The following is a 6,000-nucleotide window of genomic DNA, read 5'->3' as shown; positions in this document are numbered from 1 at the left end:
GACGATTTATGAACCTTATTTCGACAGACATTGAAAAATATATAAATAATAAATATTTGAAAACGGAAACGATGTCTTTATACTGGGCAGAAGAATTAAAAATAATAGAGAATACGGCTATAGATAAAAAAGATTTATGTACTGCTGTAGTTATTCGTCTGTGTCTGTGTGTTATATGCTATGTAATTAGATTATATAGATGGAGCATCGAGTGTCAAAAATAGATTAATATTTAGTCAGCTGTCAAATTAGCTGACTCTTTCGTTTTAGACAATAAAATTAGCTTTATTTTGCAGCGCTGCAAGTATTTATGAAAAATCCATATAATGGAATTTAAATTCCCCAAATTTTGATTCGTTTAAAATACGAATATAGTATTATATATTGTAAATGATAGAGTGACAACTCTTTTTAGTTCAATTGTGTTTGCTAGGCTGTGTTTCGGTTTGAAGGGTCCCACCCTATGGCAATGAATTTACAGGGTACAGAGGAATAACATCTGAGTCCTCAGGTGTGATAACGCATGGGAAGTATCATAGGCGAAACAGCATACTCTGTTATGTCCATGGTACTGCTCATATCTATATGCGACGGTTACCACTTTCCATCAGGTGGGCCGTCAGCTTGTTTGCCATTCTAAGTTGTATAAAAAAAAACGCTACGAATACGTCAAAACCGACTATTTTCAAAAAAACAACGCGCTTTTAGAAAAATAGGATTTTCTATTAATCTACTTATTGTAGAGTTCTATCACATATATCATTATTTTATTTAATAATTTTATAATAATTTAAAATGTATATATACCTGACCTTAGATTATATAGATAGAGCATGGTGTGTCAAAAACGTGTCAACATTTAGTTAGCTAAATAAACGTTTCGCTGACTACATTTGACGTATTTTTGCGGTGTATTTTTAACACTGCATAATGTTGTAAATAATTAAATTAAAAATTTCCCAAACAAAGTCGATTTTTTAATCAGAATTGGGAACTATTTCTTCTGATATTGTGATATAATATATGCGTTAGGTTGACTGGAAGAAATCTCTTTTAGAGATAAGTTCGCCTTTGCTAACATTGTTATTAACTTATTGTTGTTACTGTATGATGCAAGTATATATATATATATATATATATATATATATATATATATATATATATATATATATATATATATATATATATTATATATATATATATATATATATATATATAAAACATATGGTCCCATTGGTTGCAAATTAATATACATGTATCAATTTAAATAATAATAATAATAATAATAAATTTATTTGCTTTAAATAGGGTAGGTATCGGTGGTCTTACATTACATAAAGTTTCGTGCCTATTTAGCCATTACAGAATAGCATGCAAATGTCACATTTTGACAGGAATTGATTAATTTAATTTATGCATCGACAACTATATTAGATATTTATCTATTCTTTCTTGAAAAATTCGTCAACAGAGTAAAAACTTTTGCTAAGTAACCATTTACGTAACACAATTTTAAATTTATTTAATGGAAGTTCCTTTATATCCGTAGGTATATTGTTAAAGATTTTCAAACACATCATATAGGAATTTCTTAATAAACGGCTAGTTTTAGGAATTGTATTGGTCACTAGTTTTTTAGGGTATCTTGCGCTTCTTTGTATTTGCTCTTTTGCTTCTGTAAACATGTGCTTATTCAATTTAACAAATATACCCGCTTCAAGTATATACAGACTGGGAACAGGTAATATATTTAGAGACTTAAAATAAGGCCTACAAGAAACATCAGGTGCAATATTACATATAGCACGTATACAACTTTTTTGCGCGACTAGTATTTTCCCAACATCAACGCCATTTCCCCAAAGTAGCAATCCATATCTAATCATGGATTCAACATATGAAAAATATGCTGTAATAGCAGTATTTTTATTGGCTATCTTGGTTAATTTGTAGAGTGCAAAAGGGAATCTTTTAATCTTTGCACATACCTTTTCTATTTGTTCTTTCCATGTCAATTTAGAATTTATTGTTAATCCTAGAAATGTCACACAATTTGCATTATTTATAATTTGTTCATTTATATGTATATTAATTGAAGTATTTTTAAAGTTATTAAAATTCATCATTTTTGTCTTTCCTACATTTATTAGAAAATTGTTTTCTTGTGTCCATTTTATAATAAATGTCAATGTATTTGTAATGTCCATTTTATGTTGCAATATTGAACATTCTTTATCTGTAGAGACAATAACTGAAATGTCATCTGCGAAAAGTATTGTTTTATTATTTATTATGTCAGCAAGATCATTTATATATACTAGAAATAATAGCGGTCCAAGTACGCTTCCTTGAGGGACTCCGTAACTATTGTGTTCATATTCAGATTTAAACATTTGTACCGTTGATTTAGAGTCTAGTTGTTGTATTTCCACACATTGTTTTCTGTTTTCCAGGTAAGATTGTAACCAACTCTTTGCAAGTCCTCTAATACCATTAGATTCCAATTTTAACAATAATTTATCATGGGACACAAGGTCAAATGCTTTAGACATATCAATAAATAACACAGTTGTATAATTTCCTTTATTAACATTTTGCAAAGCCTCATTTACAAGTTTGAAAGCTGCAAGAGTTGTGGAGCCATTTTTCCGAAAGCCATGTTGATTAGGTTTAATAATATTAAATTTGTTAAAAAATTCATTTAATTGATCATGCATCACCTTTTCAAATATTTTTGCAAATATTGTTATTAATGTGATAGGTCGATAATTTCCCAAATCAGTACTATCTCCTTTCTTGAATATTGGTTTGACAACTGATATTTTTAGCTTTTCTGGGAATATTCCACACTCTAAAGAGAGATTAATTAAATGTGTTAGTATTTTAACTAGCTCTTCCTTGCATCTTTTTATTACGTTAGTGCAAACACAGTCATATCCTTCCGATTTTGTATTTTTTAAGGACATAATTTTTTTACTAATATATGAAATGACGGCGTTTTAAATAAAAATTCATTATTATCGACAATTTAACCTAACAATATAATTTCTCTCATACACTGAGTAGTAAATATAATGTACATTGTAACTTTATACGGTAATTCTATTTGCGCAACACATATTTCAAATACACTACCAAAGTTATAACTAATAAATTGATTACTACCTAGCGAAAACTAAGTTCTTAATTGATTTAGCATAACGTAACGTAATTAATTTTATACACTATACATACATTAATAGTAATTCGTCAGTATTTATTTGAGGCAGTTATTATAACGTCTTTTGTTGTCAAAATTTTTTTCAAAATATACAAAGTAAGGTAAATTATGTGCATAAAATGGGCCAACCCTACCTTTCCCATGGATGTCGTAAGAGGCGTCCAAGAGAACTTAATCGTTGAGAATTGACTAGAAGTGTTTCTTTTTAACATCACTAAAGCCTAACTGCAGCTGCCAACCCGCCTGCCAAGCGTAGCAAATATTGGCAAAACTCCTCTTATGGGATAGGCCTATGTTCAGATGTGGACAGTTATTAGCTGATGTGATGATAATAATATAATTAAAACAAAGTCAAAAAAATATTATAGAGGAATAACACCTGAGTCCTCAGGAATGGCAACGCATGGGGGGTATCATGAGCAAAACAGTATACTCTGTTATTTCCATGGTACTGCTCATGTTTATAGGCGACGGTTACGACTTTCCATCAGGTGGGCCGTCAGCTTGTTTGCCATTCTAAGTTGTATAAAAAAAATATAAATATGTATAAATATAAAAAAAAAGTTATTAAAAACTTGACCTGTTTTTAGCAAAGCATTTATATGGAGACACTCTAACTATGTAATTTAAAGCCCAGACATTAGATAGATCATTTCATTTTATTCAGTATGAAAAAACTACGCACAAACCTAATTAGTTGCCTATCCGTTTTTTTTTTTGACGTTTTTTTCACTCAACACTCCATCTAGACGTATTGTGTTTCTTCTGAGAAAGAATTTTATACCTAGAATACAAGTCAAGTGTTATAGAAAAATTCCGAACACAGCAGTGGAATCATAAAGATGGCGAAATAAAAAAAAAAGCTTATAAACAAGCCTATTTAAATAAAGATTATTTCTATTGTAATGCGTAAAAAATAATAGGCTACCATTTCTTTATAATTTAGCTGATTTGCTAGTACGCCTACATCTTCTACAAATGCCATTGTTTTTTTTCTAAAAAATCTTAAACACGGTTGAAAAACAATGCCCGAAATAATATTAATTGTTACCGTATTAAATTTGAATTGTAAATTATATTTTTGCTAGCTATAAACAGGTAATATTAGGGGAAAGGGATTGTTAGTAATGAGGTCTTATAGCCCCATTGCCAGCAATATACTCTCTCAGGTTGACCTCCACGCGGTTCCCCTGGAAACCATCATGGTTAATTCTTGTCGAATTCGTCATGGTGGGCCAAATGACCTGCATTCATTCTGACTTATTATCTTCTACTGGTGCCCCGTCAGTGTATACCGATAGCACGGGCAGGAGGGGGAAGTTCAGCAGTCGACAGGAGATAGACAACGCTTTAGACTTTACAGAATACACTACTCACTGCACTCCTCATGCGTTGGCATTCCTAAAATATTATACCTTCGTACCCTCTGATTTCACTGCTATATCCTTCAAACCGAAACACAGTCATGCAAACAGCTGCTTCACGTCAGAATCACAGCTTTTGTGGATACACAGAGACGAGTTATAAGAGGTCGCGCGGGCAAAGCTGAGGATGAAAGCTAGTATTATAATTCACACGTGCCTGAAAACCTGAAGCTGAAACGTAACAATACATCTGCTTGCTTAGCAGGTGTTTACCTAATATTTCGTGTCATTGCTGTAGAAGCTAATGGAACAGCCACGTAAGGGGAGACAAAATCACTATAACCATAAAAAACATTGTGTCCCACTGCTGGGAACACGTCATAAGAGTAAAATATCTTATCCTACTAATATTATAAATGTTACTTGAAAGTTTGTAAAAATGTATGTTTGGTTTTTTATACAACTTAGAATGGTAAACAAGCTGACGGCTCACCTGCTCGAAAGTGGTAACCGTCGCCTGTATACATTAGCAGTACCATGGACATAACAGAGTATACTGTTTCGCCCATGATACCCCCCATGCGTTGCCATTCCTGAGGACTCAGGTGTTATTCCTCCGTTCCCTATAAATTCACGCCATATCCCACCCTTTCAAACACAGCCATGCAAACACAACAGCTTCACGATTGAAACACGATGAAGCAATCGACTTTTGTACAAAGTCTCCCTCTGGTAAATGATATAAAACAAATATAAAATAAATATAAAAGTATATTTTCTATTTTTAAAAACCAATTAATCGTAAAAATCTGATTAAGGCTTCAAGGAAAAGAAAATTTGTAATTAGTATAAGATTCTTATCGGGCTTTATTAAACTAATAATTTCTATTTTAAAATTCGGTACCTAACTTAAACAGGAGGTATGTAACACTCCGATAGGGGGGAAAGGAACTGTTAGTAACAGAGACTGAAAATCCCATTGCTAGCAATATACCTAACCAGGTCGACCTCCACGCGGCTCCCCCTGGAAACTATCATGATTGATTCCTGATGAATTCATCATGATGGGCTAACTGGCCTGTTTTCATTCTCATCTATCACCCTTCACTGGTGCTTCGCCAGCGTATCCCGTTAGCGCAGGCGGAGTTACCAATCCATTTTCACCCAACAAAAAAAAAACACTCCGATAAGAGGAAATGAATCATATTTCAGTTATAAATTCTATCACAACTTATTTTTATGTTTCTTGATACTATTTTAAAAAGAATTCTCCTAATTTTTTTTTTAATAAATAAACTTTATTTTTTAATTTCTATTTGATAATGATGATTTAGTAAGTCATTCAAATAATCAATACAATATCATTGCTAGTCCCATTTCAGCCATAAACTGTTCTTTATACATTCGTGTTTCAAC

The sequence above is a fragment of the Galleria mellonella genome, unplaced genomic scaffold, assembly GCF_026898425.1.
Source record: "Galleria mellonella isolate WM207_F2 unplaced genomic scaffold, CSIRO_AGI_GalMel_v1 utg184, whole genome shotgun sequence".
In the NCBI taxonomy this organism is placed as follows: Eukaryota; Metazoa; Arthropoda; class Insecta; order Lepidoptera; family Pyralidae; genus Galleria; species Galleria mellonella.
This window is presented reverse-complemented; position numbering follows the sequence as displayed.